At 45.9% G+C, this 19,623-nt stretch overlaps 1 protein-coding gene across 8 annotated transcripts in view; it reads left to right on the forward strand.

Annotated features, from left to right (window-relative positions):
• The window catches only part of DPF3 (double PHD fingers 3), a 717,329-nt gene that overhangs the window by 150,669 nt on the left and 547,037 nt on the right, over window positions 1–19,623 (forward strand). The gene's annotated exons all lie outside the window — the stretch shown is intronic.

Here is a 19,623-nt window from a genome sequence, read left to right on the forward strand (position 1 = left end):
ATTGCAGCTTTACAATTCTTAGGGGAGGCAACCACATTAGTATCTTTTTTCTGGTACAATGTTTTTATTGAAATATAAAGAAAGGAAACAAATGCAACATTCCCATGCAGGGGAACAGTAGGGTCAAGACAAAACCGTGAATATGTGCACATATATGGAATATGTGTTTTGGAAACAAAGCTTAGGCTGGTCAAAGAAGATAAGGAAATGAAAAAATAAATAAGGGGGGTCCAAGGAACAGGGGAGGAAGAGAAAGATGGAAGGAGAGGAAAGGGGATGACAGGAGAAGAAAGTTCCCCCAGGCTGGGAGATGAGTGGGGTCAATTAAACAGGCCCAGGCTGGTCGGGCGCAGAGTAGGGAGAGTGTAAGACCACCTGGGGCCCACACATTGAGAAATTTAGTTTGAGAGTCGTGGAGGACACCACTCATCTTCTCATTGATAATGAGTCAGCAGAATGCTCTTCACCTCCATAAACGACTTTTTTTTCCCAGGCCCTGGCTATTGCGCGTTTGGTGGCTATAAATAGATAGGTGGCCAGCTTCTGTTAGTAGGAGAAGAGGCCCAGGATTGGGCAGTGGAGCAGTGCTAACTTTGCATGTTTGTGAATAGATACATGAAACAGGGTGAACAACAGTCCAAAGACCCTTGACCAAAATCCCACCAGACGTGGCAGGACCACCAGATATGAAGTTTGTCTTCTCGTTGGCCGCATTCTCAAACATCGGTCATTTTAGGATGGGTTTGATTTGGCGATGCGGGCTGGGACCCAATAAACAGCGCAGAAGCACCTTATAGGCTGTTCCAGAGAGGTTATATTAAAGGAGCACTTTGCTATACTGGACCAGGCTTTACTCCAATCTGCCAAGTCAATGGAGGATAGGTCTCATTCCCATTTAGTTACATAGGATAGTGAGACTGGGGTACTGCTAGAGCTGAGGGAGGAGTATATCAAGGAAATGATGCCTGGAGTTCCTGGGGAATTCAGACAGCTATGTTTAAAGGCTGTTTTCTGTTATGGGAAGTATCATGGTGTTTGAGTGAAGTGTTTGAGTGAAGTTCAGCGTTGGAGATAGCGATAAAACTCAACTGAAGGAGCGTCATGGATCTCTTGGATCGAGGGCCAGGAGGGAAACGTGCAAGATCCAAGAAAGTGCTGGACCTGCGAGAAACCATGGGCAGACTACCACAAGAAGACATGCGGTTGTTCTGAGGTTATTCAAAAGGGGGAGGAGTGGAAGGAACGGAGACATGAGCCAGAATACTGGAAGTCCTAGCGTTTAAAGAGGAAGTAAACCTTGATGGGTTTACGTCCTCTTTGTCTCCCTGCAAAGGTAAAGCATAATGGGCTACTATGCATCGCATAGTAGCCCATTATGTGTCGCTTACCTGACACAGGAGCCAGCGATGTCACAGATGTCCCCTGTAGCACGGAGTGTCCATCTTCTTCTGGGTATCGCTGCTCCGGCCACTCACAGCACCGAAGCAGCGATGACGCCACTCCCGCGCATGCGCACGGGAGCCACCACTAACAGCATGTCGCCGTTAGCAGCGGCATGCCCAGTGTGCCTGCACGCTGCTGTCTACGGCGCATGCGCCGTAGATAGCTGTGCCTGTCTTTTTGTAAATATCTCCTAAACCGTGTAGGTTTAGGAGATATTTCTTGGACCTACAGGTAAGCCTTAATCTAGGCTTACCTGTAGGTCAAAGTGGTTTGCAAGGGTTTACAACCACTTTAATGCCCTGTACACACAGTCTGCCATTTCGACGACAAAATCCGTCTGATTTTTCCTGACTGATTTTGGCCCAAACTTTTCTTGCATACACACGGTCATACGATCGTTCAGAACGAGGTGACATAAACCACGTACAACAGGACTATAAAGAGGCCAGTAGCCAATAGCTTTCACCTCATAATTTATTCTGAGCATGCGTGGCACGTTGTGCGTCGGAATTGTATACACACGATCGGAATTTAAACGATCGGATTTTGTTGTCAGAAAATTTTAGATCCAAATCTCAAACTTTGTGTGTTGGAGCCTAATAAAGGGGTGACAAAGTTTGGGGGGATGCCAAAACAGGGCAGAGACAGGGACTGGCACGCAGTTAGGAGTGTTCAGGAGAACCCAGAGAGGAATGTCAGATGTAGCCTGGAGTAGGGTGAGCTGGCAGAACCATACAAGAAGGTAGACTAGGAGGTGTGAGGCCAGGGATTCTGGGAGAGAGATGTTCAGTGCAGTGGTTTTGTGCTGATTGATTCACAGCACAGAATTGGCAGCAAAGCGGGTCAAAAGGGACTGCAAGTTAAGCCCCATACACACTATCAGATTATCTACTGATTTTTTTCCTTCAGATTTACCAAAACCATATAATATGAGGTTAAACCTTAGGTGTTTCAATTTGTATGCAATCAGGGAGGCCCTTGCACTACATGGTTTTGGTAAATCTGATGACAAAAATCAGCAGAAAATCTGATAGTGTGTATGGGGCTCTATTCAACAAAACAGTTGGGTTAGTCAGGGTTAGGAGAGCATCATTCGCAAACATATTCACCTTATAACACTCACTTGCATATGGGATTCTGTTAATGTTTGGATCAGTCTGAGAGTTATTGCCAAGGGTTCGAGGGTTTAGGATAAAAAGAACGGGAGATGGGGGGCACCTCTGCCACAATCCTCTAAAGATAGGAAATGAGTGTGATGGGCATAAAGGACGACAGCAGAGGGGAAAGAGTAAAGGGCAGCCAACCATTGCAGAAGGGAGTTCCTGAAGGCATTTGTTTCTTTCTTAGCCTTTTTTTTTATTGTTAACCTGGTGATCCTTCCAAGTCTGTTATTTTTCAACTTCCAATAACAGACCAAGCTGCCCAACAAAAATGTCAGAGGGTTGAGACATACAATTTACCTCTGGCAGGGGTGCTTACAATTGGTCATATTTTATTCCCCTATGCAAAACCTTTATCTTAAATGAGAAAATAAAAAGTTTCTGTAAATGCATGGGAAGGCAGGCAGCATAGGAAACAAAATAATTGATGACTATCAGAATACAACCGGCTTTTTGCTAGCTTTTTTGGATAGCAAGGCCACGGGATCTGCTGTTTGTTGATGCATGTTCCCTCTTTTATGGGGACATGCTCTACTTGTGTGCTGATGCAGTCTGATAGTCACTGATTATTTTGTTTCCTATTCTGCCGAATATATATACTTTAGCGTTTTTGCCATTTGTCTTGAGTGGATTCAGAAGCCCTTGTTCTGTACATTCTTTCAGTGGGAAACTCATTGGTGTCCTTTGCACTCCAGTAGCCTGAACCTTAATTTCTTGGGAGGGGGGTTTTCTCCCTTCTAAGGAAATGTGATGATCATATAACCATTGGTCTTATTTCACCACTGTGATGCATCCCCCTGATGAGGATTCATGTCAAGAATTTAAACGTGTTGGGGTTTTATATGCACTTATAATGCTTGTGTATCTCACTGTGGTAATGTAATTGATACAGACCAGTTTCTGTTATGTTTTTATATGCACAGTGTTTTGTCTATTTTTGATGAGTTTCTACAATAAATGTTATACTTTTTAATCTTGGCCCTTTTTCTTCTGGTGCCTTAAGAATCCCCAAATTTTGCTATTTTTCTATTAATTCAATCCTGGGATGTAGCACCGCAGCATAACCAGATTGGGCTGTATGTAGGTTTTAATGCAGTCACCACATAACACACAAGTGGAATTTCCATCGGAAAAATCTTGGATGTTTTTTCCGATGGAATTCCGGTCAAGCTTGGCTTTTCCGACCAAAAGCTCTCATCGGTCTTTTGCTGGCCAAATTTCCGATCGTGTGTACCGGACGTAAGGATATATTTTTGGTTTTGGGCTTATTACTGCTTTAAATATGTGAACTTGTGTTTTTTTCATGCATGGACTTCTGCAAGGGAGTCTCCCTTATAGTAGCATCATTATTGCATTGTGGCAGACCTCAGAGTGATGTTGTAGCTTTAGTACAGCATACTACCAAAATTAAAAGATCACTTTTGTGTATGTTATTTCCACCATTATATGTACGAATGAATGATCAACACGATTTTGAGAAAAGCATCTTTTTTATTATGGTATGGATGCATATTTTTACATGATGGTGATGTCATTATTCTGGCCTGTCATAATTGTTATGTATTCTATTTAAAGCATTAAAAAAAAAAATTGAGATGCAAAACATCACATTTTGGCACTTGCAGAGTAGCGTTATATTTATTGTTATACTTGGCATGTTTTCTTGAAAGGTTACCTAAACTAAAAGGAAGCCGTGGGATGCCATTACACCTCCTTTTGTCAATGCCAATTGTCTGGTTGTCGTGCTGATGCAATAGCTTCAGTACTTTGAGACAACAATCTATCATAACCTGCAGTATGGACTTTGAGGTGCAGTCACTGTAGATTTGAGGGGGACATGCAAGGAAAATAAACATAATTTTTTCTTGCACGTGATTGGATGATAAAATCAGCAGAGCTTCCCTGCATTTCAGATCTTTCCCTCAAATCTACAGCGACTGCACTTCCAAGAGTGGATTTGCCTTTAGTAAATCAACCCCTAAGAGTTGTTACATGATTAAAATGAGAGGCAGTCAGGCAACTAGCATTTTTTAAAGGAGATCAAGGAAGGCAGGTCATATATTTTCCTTATGCCGCGTACACACGGGCGGACTGTCTGGCCTACTTAGTCCGCCGAAACACATTTCAGCGGACAGTCCGCTCGTGTGTGGGCTTCAGCGGACTTTTTCAGCGTGCAGTACGGCGGACTAAGTATTTCGGAATGTTCGAAATACTGTCCGTCGTACTCGCATTTCGGCGGACAATCCGCCCGTGTGTATGCCAGTCCGCCGTACTTTTGAAATGAGCGGACTTTTCCCGCCCGGAGAAAAGTCCGCTCATTCCGAGCGGGTATCCAGGTAGGCGGGGCCCGCGAAAGGAGACGTCGCTGGCCCCGCCGCCTGGTATGGACTTAAAGGGGAACCCCAACGCCGAAAAAAATCGGCGTGGGGGTCCCCCCCAAGTCCACAACAGACCCTTGTCCGAGCACGCTACCTGGCCGGCCAGCAAAGGAGGGCGAGCGAGCGCCCCCCCTCCTGAGCCGTACCAGGCCGCGTGCCCTCAACATGGGGGGGTGCCGCGCGGCCCCCCCACCCCAAAGCACCTTGTCCCCATGTTGATGAGGACAAGGGCCTCTTCCCGACAACCCTGGCCGTTGGTTGTCGGGGTCTGCGGGCGGGGGGCTTATCGGAATCCGGGAGCCCCCTTTAATAAGGGGGCCCCCGTATACCGGCCCCCCACCCTATGTGAATGAGTATGGGGTACAATGTACCCCTACCCATTCACCTGTAAAATAAAAGTACCAAAAAAAACACAACACACCACCGCCGTCGCGTTCTTCTTCTTCTTCTTCTTCTTCTTCTTCTTCTTCTTCTTCTTCAACCCATGTGACATAAAGCCATGTGACACCGCCCCTTGTCCCTATATAAGTGGCCGCGCAGTGCGTCCCTGGCATTCCGGCCGGAGAGATCATCGAGGCAACATCTCCTGGAGAAGAAGAAGAACGGAAGGCGGCGGCGACAGAAGACCGGGCCACCGCCTGTAAAAGAGCTATAAGAAGGCGCGGTGGCCCGGCAGAAGAACCGAAGAGGGGGACAAGACCCCCGAAGTTGGGAGAAGAGGCTGGCGGCGAGAAAGAAAGCCGGACCCCTCCGCTAGCAAAAGAGCTACAAGAAGATAGCGGAGGAGTCCGGCGAGAAGACCCCCCGAAGACGGAAGACCCCCGGAGCTGTGCAATAAAGTATTTTATCTCGTGTGTTGTGTTTTTTTTGGTACTTTTATTTTACAGGTGAATGGGTAGGGGTACATTGTACCCCATACTCATTCACATAGGGTGGGGGGCCGGTATCCGGGGGCCCCCTTATTAAAGGGGGCTCCCGGATTCCGATAAGCCCCCTGCCCGCAGACCCCGACAACCAACGGCCAGGGTTGTCGGGAAGAGGCCCTTGTCCTCATCAACATGGGGACAAGGTGCTTTGGGGTGGGGGGGCCGTGCGGCCCCCCCTTCCCCAAGGCACCCCCCCCATGTTGAGGGCACGCGGCCTGGTACGGCTCAGGAGGGGGGGCGCTCGCTCGCCCCCCTTTCCTGGCCGGCCGGGTAGCGCGCTCGGACAAGGGTCTGTTGTGGACTTGGGGGGGACCCCCACGCCGATTTTTTTCGGCGTTGGGGTTCCCCTTTAAGTCCATACCAGGCGGCGGGGTCAGCGACGTCTCCTTCGCGGGCCCCGCCTACCTGGAGACGCGCTCGAAATGAGCGGACTTTCCTCCGCGTGTGTGGGAGAGTCCGTTCATTTCAAAAGTAGGGCGGATAGTATGGCGGACTTAGTACGCCGTATTAGTCCGCTCAAGAAGTGGTGTGTGTGGTCAAGTCCGTTCATTCGAAAGTATGACGGACTGTCCGTCGGATTGTCTGACGGACTAAGTTGGCCAGACAGTCCGCCCGTGTGTACGCGGCTTTATACAGTATAGTCTGCTTCCTTGCCTGATAGGCACAGCTGATCTTTGGTGGAGTTAGAAGTAAGTGCAATGCTGTTTTGAGATGGCCCACATGGTTTATTGGTAGGTAATTATCCATCCAGAATCTTAGGGCCCAATTCATGTCACAATGCTGTGTGCTTCAATGTACTGGTTTTCATGCATTAAGTTACATTGCATTAGGCAGTTGATTCATGTTGAATGGGCTGTCAATGCATCTTGGTCTACAAAGAAGGTTCTTCTCTATTTTGTAAAATGCAGCGCACTGCAAAGAACAAAGCAATTGCATCAGTGCATTCAGGTGTGCTACAGCGCACTGTATTAATGTGTTTGGTGTAGTTAACAGTGAATGGAAACACAAATATACAATGCATTGCTATGCTTACTGTAATATGCTTGGCCTGCAGACATCTTTGCGCTTGCTTACAAGCCTTTTTTTTTTACAGTGAGATTTAATGGAAAGATGTCATCCATTTCAAGGAAATTAAGAATACAACTGACCATAAGAAACACAAACATATAACATAACATTTTTCTGTTTTATTTTCTGACATTTTATCTGTCCTTATCACTATCTGCCTCAATTGAAATAGGACATGCGTTCATGGGGGACTGTACAGCAATTCTGTTCTTGGCTGCTTACTTAGTCCTTTATTCCGTGCTAGTGAAAAAATGTAGCTTCACAGTGAGTCCAAAAGAGTAGCAGCTCCTGAGAATGTTTTCAGTGCAATGGTATGTAGATTTTCATTTTTTTTTTCTTTTCATTTTTTAATCGCACAGAAATAAAAAGTGACCAATGCTTATGTTTAATAAAGCAGACAAAACAGTCATAATTTGCCATACAGAGTAAAATGAGAAGTAAAAAGATATATACACACTTTTGTGTTGCGGTAACATTCATTTTCTGCTGCACCTCAGTGCACTAAAGTTACTCACCTGCATTGCAGCACACAGTAAAGCTGGACATACACCAGTCGTGGCCGGTGGTATTTTTTTTGGGGGGGTGGCAGCAGTGCTCTGCGCCCTGAGCCCACCCTATTTTGAAGCCTATTAGAGCCCTTGGCTCTAATCCTGTGCTTTAACCCCCCACCCCCATTGGAATCCATGCATCTGGTGCCATGCATGTAGATTAGGGGCTGGACGCATGGATACGGGGGGGGCAGGACCTGTGCAGCCCTTATGGACGGGCCGCCACTGATATGCACAAGTAGATTCCTGAATGAAAATTCCTTATGAAGATTCTTAGTATATCTGATGGCTTGACAAACGTCATTTGAAATTCTGTTTTCTCTTAAAATTTGATTTGGGAATGAAAGTCCTTTCCTGAGCGAAAACCACATACATGTATAGGAAATCATTCACCCCAGAAAAGTTTTCCATCCTGCTTCCTCAAATTTTCTCACCACTATGGTTGCACAGTGAATGCTGGTTTCACCCCACTGACGATTACACAACTGACCATATCTCTGAATGGGCTGTCATACCTCTGTACAGGCTCCAAAAGGTGAACTTTTCCTTTGCTGAAAGAGATCCGGACTTACTGACTATTATGTTGTGTTGTGTTGCTCTGCACTCTCTGGTTTTTGCATCTGTGTTATGGTGTATTTTCAAATAAATGTGAGGCCCTAATGCATCATATACCGGTACTTAAAAGCTAAGTCCACCTTTGACCAAAAATAGGACAAATGGACGTGTATTAGGCAAAAGAAATGTGCATTTGATATTTTTTGAAAATCAGCCTACAAACATTGCAACCGTGATCAGTGAATGAAGTGTGCAATGCCAGGCTTCTGCAGACTCTTCCTCCAGCTCCCTGTCCCTACCAAAGTACAGCACTTCAGTTAGAGAGTTGGAGGAATTGTCTATGAACTACGAATACGATAATCAGTACTTGTAGTTCATAGATCACCGCTGTGGCTACAGCAATTTCAAGGGTGGCATCAGCTGCACGGCAGAAGAACCTGCATGTGCTGTCACGGGTGGGGTCCCATTTATACCATGATGCACTCTAAATATGGGTGTAACTTGGTGCAAAAGATGGATCGAAGAAAATTCTGATCTAGATGGTCTGCCTATATTAGAAATGCCTGTATAATCTCCGTGATCTAAATTGAAAAGTTGCAATGTCTACTTCTCTATGTGAGAATGGGCCTTAGAAAATATATTAACCACTTTCAGACCGGACCATTTTGCTGGTAAATGACCAGAGGTCTTTTTACAATTTGGCACTGCGCTGCTTTAACTGGTAATTGCGCGGTCATGCAATGTTGTACCCAAACAAAATTTGCGTCCTTTTCTTCCCACAAATAGAGCTTTCTTTTGATGGTATTTGATTGCCTCTGCGATTTTTATTTTTTGCGATATAAATGGAAAAAGACCGCAAATTTTGAAAAAAAATGATATTTTCTACTTTTTGTTATTAGAAAAATCCAATAAATTCAATTTTAGTCATACATTTAGGCCAAAATGTATTCAGCCACATGTCTTTGGTAAAAAAAAAGTCAATAACTGTATATTTATTGGTTTGCGCAAAAGTTGTCACATCTACAAACTAAGGTACGTTTTCTGGAATTTACGCAGCTTTTAGTTTACGACTGCCTATCTCAGTTCTTGAGGTGCTAAAATGGCAGGGCAGTACAAAACCCCCCCAAATGACCCCATTTTGGAAAGTAGACCCCCTAAGGAAATTGATAAGTGGCATGTTGAGCCCATCGAATATTTTATTTTTTTGCCTCAAGCGATTGAATAATGACAAAAAAATAATTTTTTTTTTTTTTTTACACAAAGTTGTCACTAAATGATATATTGCTCACACATGCTATGGGCATATGTGAAATGACACCCCAAAATAAATTCTGCTGCTTCTCCTGAGTACGGGGATACCACACGTGTGGGATTTTTTGGGAGCCTAGCCGCGTACGGGGCCCCGAAAGCCAAGAACCGCCTTCAGGTTTTCTAAGGGCGTAAATATTTGACTTCACTCCTCACTACCTATTACAGTTTTGAAGGCCATAAAATGCCAAGATGGCACAAAACCCCCACAAATGACCCCATTTTAGAAAGTAGACACCCCAAGCTATTTGCTGAGAGGCATTTTGAGTCCATGGAATATTTTATATTTTGCCACAAGTTGCGGGAAAATTACAAACTTTAATTTTATTTTATTTTTTTTTCACAAAGTTGTCACTAAATGATATATTGCTCACACATGCTATGGGCATATGTGAAATGACACCCCAAAATAAATTCTGCTGCTTCTCCTGAGTACGGGGATACCACATATGTGGGACTTTTTGGGAGCCTAGCCACGTACGGGGCCCCGAAAACCAAGAACCGCCTTCAGGTTTTCTAAGGGCGTAAATATTTGACTTCACTCCTCACTACCTATTACAGTTTTGAAGGCCATAAAATGCCAAGATGGCACAAAACCCCCACAAATGACCCCATTTTAGAAAGTAGACACCCCAAGTTATTTGCTGAGAGGCATGTTGAGTCCATGGAATATTTTATATTTTGCCACAAGTTGCGGGAAAATTACAAACTTTTTTTTTTTTTTCACAAAGTTGTCACTAAATGATATATTGCTCACGCATGCCATGGGCATATGTGAAATGACACCCCAAAATAAATTCTGCTGCTTCTCCTGAGTACGGGGATACCACATATGTGGGACTTTTTGGGAGCCTAGCCGCGTACGGGGCCCCGAAAACCAAGCACCGCCTTCAGGCTTTCTAAGGGCGTTACAGTTTTGAAGGCCATAAAATGCCAAGATGGCACAAACCCCCCCCAAATGACCCCATTTTGGAAAGTAGACACCCCTAAATTTAGGGGTACACTAGTGAGACTAGGTAATAAATGGCGGGTGCCCTGAAACTATAAAAAAAATAACTAACCAACCAGCGTCACCTGTAACAGTTATATGGTGATCACTGGTGAAAGGGTTAACTAGGGGGCAATCAGGGGGCTTTATGCGGTAGTATATGGGGGTCCCTGGCGCTATAAAAAGCTGCGGCGAACCTAAATACCTACCTGCCTAACTAGCGTCACCTGTGACACTAATACAGTGATCAGAAAAACGATCGCTTATTAGGCTGGGTTCACACTGGAGCGATGTGGGAACGCCACGAATGCGCGGCGGGTTCCCGCATCACATGCCTCCCGGCGGCAGTTCACACTGCCCTATGTGAACTGCTGGGAGTGTCAGTGAAATGTTAATGACACCCCCAGATCAGTTCGCATATCGCAGTGCGATCTGCAAACTCGGATCGCATGGTGTGAACACCCATGCGATCCGATTCTGCTGCGGACCAAAAAAAGGGTCCCGTGCGAGTTTGCGGCGGGTGCGGCGGGTGCGACACGAATTCAGCCATACTATCTGTATGGCTGAACTCGAATCGCACAGAGATCGGATGTGATTTGCACTGCAGTGCGGTGCGAATCACATCCGTTCTCATAAACCGCTGCAATGTGAACCCAGCCTTAGTGACACTGGCGACGGGGGGTGATCACGGGGTTAAACCTTTATTGGGGGGGGTTAGGGGGGTACCTTAGAACTAAAGGAGGCTAACCCTAACTGCCCTAACAGTTATTACAGTCACAAATGACACCCGCCGGGTGATCAGGGGGTTAAACCTTTATTAGGTAATAAATGGCGGGTGCCCTGAAACTATAAAAAAATAACTAACCAACCAGCGTCACCTGTAACAGTTATATGGTGATCACTGGTGAAAGGGTTAACTAGGGGGCAATCAGGGGGCTTTATGCGGTAGTATATGGGGGTCCCTGGCGCTATAAAAAGTTGCGGCGAACCTAAATACCTACCTGCCTAACTAGCGTCACCTGTGACACTAATACAGCGATCAGAAAAATGATCGCTTATTAGGCTGGGTTCACACTGGAGCGATGCGGGAACGCCACGAATCCGCGGCGGGTTCCCGCATCGCATGCCTCCCGGCGGCAGTTCACACTGCCCTATGCGAACTGTTGGGAGTGTCAGTGAAATAATGACACCCCCAGATCAGTTCGCATATCGCAGTGCGATCTGCAAACTCGGATCGCATGGTGTGAACACCCATGCGATCCGATTCTGCTGCGGACCAAAAAAAGGGTCCCGTGCGAGTTTGCGGCGGGTGCGGCGGGTGCGACACGAATTCAGCCATACTATCTGTATGGCTGAACTCGAATCGCACAGAGATCGGATGTGATTTGCACTGCAGTGCGGTGCGAATCACATCCGTTCTCAAACCGCTGCAATGTGAACCCAGCCTTAGTGACACTGGCGACGGGGGGTGATCACGGGGTTAAACCTTTATTGGGGGGGTTAGGGGGGTACATTAGAACTAAAGGGGGCTAACCCTAACTGCCCTAACAGTTATTACAGTCACAAATGACACCAATGCAAAAAAAATAAAAAAATAAAAAAAAAAGCAATTGGTGTCACTGTGACTGGGGGGGCAGGGGTAATTGGGGGGGTGGTCGGGGGGTAAAGGGGGGGTGTGAGTGTGCCTGGCATGTTCTACTGTATGTGTGGTGTGTTGGTGCAACTCACCGAACCTCTCTCCTCGGTGCCGAAACGAAAAATACCGACACGGAGGAGAGAATACATCACTTCCTCTCCTGTGTTTACATTACAGGAGAGGAAGTGATGTCACGGAGGATTTCCATTCGTCGAGAGCGATCGCGAGGGGGTGGCCATGAATGAATGGCCGCCCCCTCATCCCGGATCGCTCTCGAAGGAATGCCGACCGCCGCAGGCACCGGGGGGGGCCCGATCGGGCCCCCCACCCGCGGGCAGGCTGGGACTTATATATACGCCCATATGCCTGCCCGTGCCATTCTGCCGACGTATATCGTCGTGCGGCGGTCGGCAAGTGGTTAAAAAAACTGCAGGGGATTCTAATATTTAGACTTCTATCTCAGTGTACATTTATGAGAGTGAACCATTCACATAAAAGGGAAATATGATTTCTGGAGGAGTTCTATATATATATGGCTTTTTTTAAATTTTGTTTTATTTTTTTTTACATTTCTTAACATATTTAGAAAATTCAAGCAGCCTAAAACAGACTAAAATCTCAAAGGTGTGTGTGTGTGTGTGTGTGTGTGTGTGTGTGTGTGTGTGTGTGTGTGTGTGTGTGTGTATATATATATATATATGTGTATATATACATATATAAAATATATCTTGTGTGTGTCTGAGATACAGTATCTCACAAAAGTTAGTATACCCCTCATTTTTTTTAGATTTTATTATTATTTCTTTATATGTGACAACACTGAAGAAATTACACTTTGCTACAATGTAAAGTAGTGAATGAATGAATGAATGAAATACTTATATAGCGCACAATGCGAACTGAATCGCCTCTAGGCGCTGTGGCGAGCTTTGATCATCTGCTAAAAGAGGAAGGTCTTGAGTTTTTTCCTAAAAGCCAGGTGATTTTCTTCCAGGCGGATGTTGATTGGTAGAGCATTCCATAGCCGAGGCCCTTGGACAGCGAATCTCCGATCACCCTTGGATTTATACCGGGCTTTGGGCACGAGGAGGAGGTTTTTGTTGGCTGATCGAAGACTGCGGTTTGGTGTGTAATGATTTATTTTCTCCATTAGGTATTGCGGAGCTTCTCTATGCACGCATTTGTGGGTGAGGCAAAGGGTCTTGAACCTGATCCGATTTTTTACGGTTAGCCAATGTAAGCTCCTCAGTGAAGGAGAAATGGATTCCCAGGGTTTTTTTCCTGTTATCAGCCTTGCCGCCGTGTTTTGGATCAGTTGTAATCGCGCAAGTTGATATTGTGGTAATCCTATGTAAAGCGAGTTTGCGTAGTCCAGTCGTGAATTAATGATTGTTCCAACTACCACTGCTTTGTCATTCTTTGGGATAAAAGGGATGAGTCTGCGAAGCATGCGCAGCAGATGGTGAGATCGACTGACTACAGATCCTATTTGCGCATCCATTGACATTTGTGCGTCTAAAATAACCCCGAGACTCTTCGCTTTGGTCTTTGGGGAGATAGTCTGCCCAAAGACGGTTGGTGGAGACCAGGAAGTTTTGGTTGCGGGCTTATGATTTGGGTGTAAGATAAGAAGCTCTGTCTTTGATTGGTTCAGCTGGAGGGAGTTGGTGGTCATCCAGTCCTCTATTGATTGGAGGCAGTTTTCAAGTTGTTGTTGGTGATCTTTTTTTCCATTGATCCGGAAATAAAGTTGCGTGTCGTCAGCGTAAGAGTGGAAGCAGAGATCTGAGCATCTGATGATTTGAAGGAGTGGGCGAATGTAAATGTTGAAGAGAACGGGTGACAACGGAGAGCCTTGAGGGACTCCGCAGGTGACTGCCCGAGTTTCGGAGAGGAATTTTCCTAGTTTCACTGTCTGTGACCGATTTCCTAGGAAGGACGCGAACCATTGGAGATCTATGTCTTGGACTCCGGCTACTTCTGTGAGGCGGACGAGTAGAGTATTGTGATCTACTGTATCAAACGCTGCACTTAGGTCTAGCAGTACGAGGAGACACGGCTCTCCGTCATCTGCTGCTTCGAGGGCGTCATCCCAAATCTTGAGGAGAGCTGTTTCTGTTCCATGACCCGGGCGGAAGCCTGATTGCAGCGGGTCCAGGAGTTTGTGAGTATCCAGGTGACGTTGTAGCTGATGTACTACAGCTTTCTCCATGATCTTAGAAATGGTGTTGAGGCTTGTAATCGGCCTACGGTTGTTTGGATCCTGAGGGTCCAGGTTTGGTTTCTTGAGTAGAGGTTTGACGATGCCTTGTTTGAGGATGCTGGGAACAATCCCTTCGTGGAATGATCGGTTTATGAGGTGGGTTATGGTTGGAGCCACGATGTCGGAGCATTCTTTAAAGTAGTGAGTGTACAGCTTGTATAACAGTGTAAATTTGTTGTCCCCTCAAAATAACTCACACAGCCGTTAATGCCGCTGGCAACAAAAGTGAGTACACCCCTAAGTGAAAATGTCCAAATTGGTCCCAATTAGCCATTTTCCCTCCCAGTGTCATGTTACAAGATCTCAGGTGTGAATGGGGAACAGATGTGTTAAATTTGGTGTTATCGCTCTCAATCTCTCATACTGGTCAATGGAAGTTCAACATGGCACCTCATGGCAAAGAACTCTCTGAGGATCTGAATAAAAGAATTGTTGCTCTAAATAAAGATGATCTAGGCTATAAGAAGATTGCCAAGACCCTGAAACTGAGCTGGAGCATGGTGGCCAAGACCATACAGCGGTTTAACAGTACAGGTTCCACTCAGAACAGGCCTCGCCATGGTTAACCAAAGAAGTTGAATGCACGTGCTCAACGTTATATACAGAGGTTGTCTTTGGGAAATAGATGGATGCATGCTGCCAGCATTACTTCAGAGGTTGAAGGGGTGGGGGGTCAGCCTGCACATGCTCATACGTCGTACACTGCATCAAATTGGTCTATGTGTCCCAGAAGTAAGCCTCTTCTAAAGATGATGCACAAGAAAGCCCTCAAACACTTTGCTAAAGACAAGCAGACTAAGGCCGCGTACACACGGGCGGACTGTTCGCCCAACTTTGTCCGTCCAACAGTTTCGGCAAACAGTCCGCTCAAAATTAGCATGGACGGACATGGCCACACACGACGAACGAACAGTTTGCTGAAACCGTGCGCGATGACGTGAACGGCACGTACGACGGGACGAAAAATACGACGTCCTATACACTGCATTATAGCTTTCGGCGTGAAAATCCTTTCTGAGCATGCGCGCAACTTTGTTTGACGAACAAGCCTACACATGAGCGGACTGTTCGCTGAAACAAGGTTTCAGCGGACAGTTTTTCGGAAATTCCGAAAAACCTTGTCCGTCCAACTGTCCGCTGAAACTGTCCGCTGAAAGCCCACACACGAGCGGACTGTCCGCCCAAACACTGTTCAGCGGACAAAGTTGGGCGAACAGTCCGCCCGTGTGTACGCGGCCTCAGTAAATGGATTACTGGAACAGACTAAGTACATGGATTACTGGAACCATGTCCTGTGGTCTGAGACCAAGATAAACTTATTTGGTTCAGATGGTGTCAAGCGTGTGTGGCGGCAACCAGGTGAGAATTACAAAGACAAAGTGTGTCTTGCCTTCAGTCAAGCATGGTGGGTGGGAGTGTCATGGTCTGGGGCTGCATGAGTGCTGCCGGCACTAGGGAGCTGCAGTTCATTGAGGGAACCATGAATGTCAGCATGTACTGTGACACTCTGAAGCAGAACATGATCCCCTCCCTTCAGAGACTGGGCCACAGGGCAGTATTCCAACATAACGACCCCAAACACACCTCCAAGATGACCACTGCCTTGCTAAAGAAGCTAAGGGTAAAGGTGATGGACTGGCGAAGCATGTCTCTAGACCTAAACCTTATTGAGCATCTGTGGGGCATCCTCAAACAAAAGGTGGAGGAGCACAAGGTCTCTAACATCCACCAGCCCTGTGATGTCATCATGGAGGAGTGGACGAGGACTCCAGTGGCAACCTGTGAGGCTCTGGTGAACTCCATGCCCAAGAGGGTTAAAGCGGAGGTCCACCCTAAAATGGACCTCCGCTCATCGGAATCCCCCCCCCCCCTCCGGCGCCACAATCGGCACCTTTCAGGGGGGAGGGGGGTGCAGTTACCTGGATAATCCAGGTAACTGCACCCACTTCCGGGCTAGCTCTCTGCGGAACGGGGCGTACGTTACGCCCCCGTTCCGCAAGCGCCCGCCCCCTTCAGCAAGTGCCCCGCTGCCTGCTGGGAAACACACAGCTCCCAGAGGCAGCGGGGACCGTCCGGATTGCGCCGCGCGGCTCGCGCATGCGCAGTAGGGAACCGGGAAATGAAGCCGAAAGGCTCCATTTCCTGATTCCCATACCCAAGATGGCGGCGGGACCCGGCAGCCGAGCGAGCGATCGGCTTCGGGTGCCGACATCGCGGGCGCGCTGGACAGGTAAGTGTCACTATTTAAAAGTCAGCAGCTGCAGTATTTGTAGCTGCTGGCTTTTAAAAAAAAACAAAAAAACGCGGAGTCCCGGTGGACTCCCGCTTTAAGGCAGTGCTGGAAAATAATGGTGGCCACACAAAATATTGACACTTTGGGCCCAATTGGGACATCTTCACTTTGGGGTGTACTCACTTTTGTTGCCAGTGGTTTAGACATTAATGGCTGTGTGTTGAGTTATTTTGAGGGGACAGCAAATTTACACTGTTATACAAGCTGTATACTCACTAGATCACATTGTAGTAAAGTGTAATTTCTTCAGTGTTGTCACATGAAAAGGTATAATTAAATATTTACAAAAATGTGAGGGGTGTACTCGTGTTTGTGAGATACTGTGTATAGTGTGTGTGTTATTTTATATACAAAGTTGAATGAAGTGTTGGACGGTTAGATATCTATCAGATCTGTTCATATACTGTACAGCAAAAACATGAGCTGTTAAGCAATGACCTTGTACAGGGACTATTACAGCTATATGGATTATCCGGCTCATTGCATAGTCTGGTTGCTGCTGATCAACCTTTTATCCTGCTATTGAAGTCCTTTATACACAAGTCCATGTCTAAAAACACATGCAATAGTACAAGGTTTCAACTTTTTTGTCCAGCGTTCAGATGCTGAAACAATCATGTTTGCATGCATGTCTTATATCAAATATGTGTACTGTAACACGTAAGAAATTAACATTTTTCTATGTGTACAATAAAACTACACTTTACATTGAAGTATAAAACCACCTTACACTTGACATACAAAGGTGCAGCAGGAAGCCTAATATTTGCTACAAATTACTTTTTTTTTCATCATCTTGCTTAGTATAACAAAGGGAGGTAGTTCAGTATGCAGTACATTGCTGTGGTGGTGAAAGTGTTAAATGATAAAATGTCCAATAGTTTTTTTTTTCTTGGCACAGTAGGAGTGTAGAGACTGAGTGATGGGCACAGGCAGTTGTCTAACCTCCTGGCTAACCCCAGGAGGAGGAAATTAATTGCTCTGTCAGAGCCACTGGAAACCCTGGAGAGGTGCTGCTGTTCCTGCAGCCACAATCATCTGTTAATGCAGAATATGCTGGAGGAGAAAGGAGTGGGTCAGGCCATGGCGCAGGACAAATCTGTGACAAACATGCAGCCTTTGCTGTGCATCATAATGTGTGCAGCTTCACGAAGAACAATAGCAAATGCTGGCATTCCCCATGATGTGTAAAAACAAGGCCTGTTGTCTTTCTACCCCCCCCCCCCCCCTATTTTTTAGGTACAATTGAAGAACATGGGCTGAATACTGATCTAAGCAAGGAGATGACAAACCTCAAATTACCAAGCCAGATTTGGCCTTAACAAATGATAATGAGTGCTTCCTTTCTTTTGTTGATTTTGTATTAAATAATTGTTCCAAGCACTGTTTGCCTATAGATTGATCATGTAACATAGCTATAGGGCCAGTTGTAAACTGATGCATTTTCGTCAATGACACAATGAGCACCGCGTGTAAAGAGCAGAGCCATAAAAAAAAAAAAAATATATATATATATATATATATATATATATATATATATATATATATATATATATATATATTTTTTTTTTTTTTTTTTTACGCTTGACAACGGTAATTTACATCTGTACACCTGTATACAAAAGTACATGGACACAAGGGTATTTGGCTGTCCAGGGATCCAGCGCAGTTCTCCCCTGGGCTGGTTTTTCACTAGCCTTCGAATTCCAGTTGTTGGCATCACTGTGCATGCACAAGCCAGCCTGCAATTTGTGAATGGCCTCTCAGTTTTCTGGGACTTGTGATGTGTTTCAGAAGTCTGAAGGGAAGAAGGGGGAGAGGAGAACTTCCGCTCGGATTGCCTAGGCAGTCACGGGTACCTTTGAAAGCTACCTTTGAAAATTACGTACCCACTTTCTTCGGGTAACTTTTTGCTGGGTAGAGGCATAGGAGGTTGGACACATGGCATGAAACTAATAAGGCTGTGATCAGTTTGAGGAAAAGGGGTGTTAGAGAGGTTGCCCTTGCTCTCTCCCCCCCCAACCACCCTATTTTGTCCCGCTTTTGGATTTTTAAAAATTCTATATGCAGCATATGATCTGAGTGAGCAGGTGTGTGAAGTGTGGATAGCGTGGACTAACCTGGGGCAGTGGCCATTCAGTGTTAGGCTGCAGGGGAGTGCAGAGGTAGGAGAATACAAAGTCAAAGCGGTTGCCATTAGAGTGAGTGGTGGTTTGTGTCCATTATGTTAGGTTAAGAGGCGGTTAGCTTGTGTAGTTGACAGGTGGATGAGGTATAAGCATCTGCTGGAATGTTAAAGTTAACAAGGATGATGTTTGGTACTTCAGAGGAGAAAAAGTAGAGTAGCCATGCAGAGAAGTCAAAGAGAAAACTTGACACTGGTCCAGGAGTTCAATAAATGACTGCAATCCTCAGAGAAGCAGGATAAAAAAGAAAAATACAGTACTCTTCAAAAGAGCAGAGGGATAGAGAGGGAGGTGTAGGAAGAACCTGGAAGGTGCACTGTGGGGAAAGGAGAAGTCCAACTCCCCCCATTTCTTTACTGGGTCTTGGTGTGTGAGTTCAGTCGAGACCACCATGGGAGAGGGCAGTTGGAGAGGCAGTGTCTAATTCCTGGAGCCAGGTTTCAGTAGCAACAAGTGGGTTGAGTGAGTTGGAGAGGAAAAAATCATTGTCAATTTTTTAGAGACTGAGCAGGTATTCCAAAGGAAACGGGGGGGAGGCTGACTCGTGCAAGTAGGGGATTGTTAGAGAGGCACGACTGCCAGTTCTGGGTGAGGGTTAAATGGTGGAGGGCCAGGTTTAGGAGCAATATCCCCAGAAAGTATGAGTAGGAGGAGGGAGGCGAGGTGATAGTGGGATTTGTATGGGGTAAATGCCCCGGTGATTTGGAAGTAGTAACATTAAATGGCCTTGAAAGGAAGAGGTGAGAAGTGCGGTAATATTGAGAAGACAGAAGTAAAGGTGATTGATATAGTGTGTGGGGTGGAGAGGAGGGGAAAAGAAATGAGAGAGGGCATTATTGCAAAAAGGAAGGTTAATGAGAGCATTTTGAAG

Source organism: Lithobates pipiens, unplaced genomic scaffold (assembly GCF_037356315.1).
Source record: "Lithobates pipiens isolate NorthernLeopardFrog02 unplaced genomic scaffold, aLitPip1_a1.2 Scaffold_30, whole genome shotgun sequence".
NCBI classification, from domain to species: domain Eukaryota; kingdom Metazoa; phylum Chordata; class Amphibia; order Anura; family Ranidae; genus Lithobates; species Lithobates pipiens.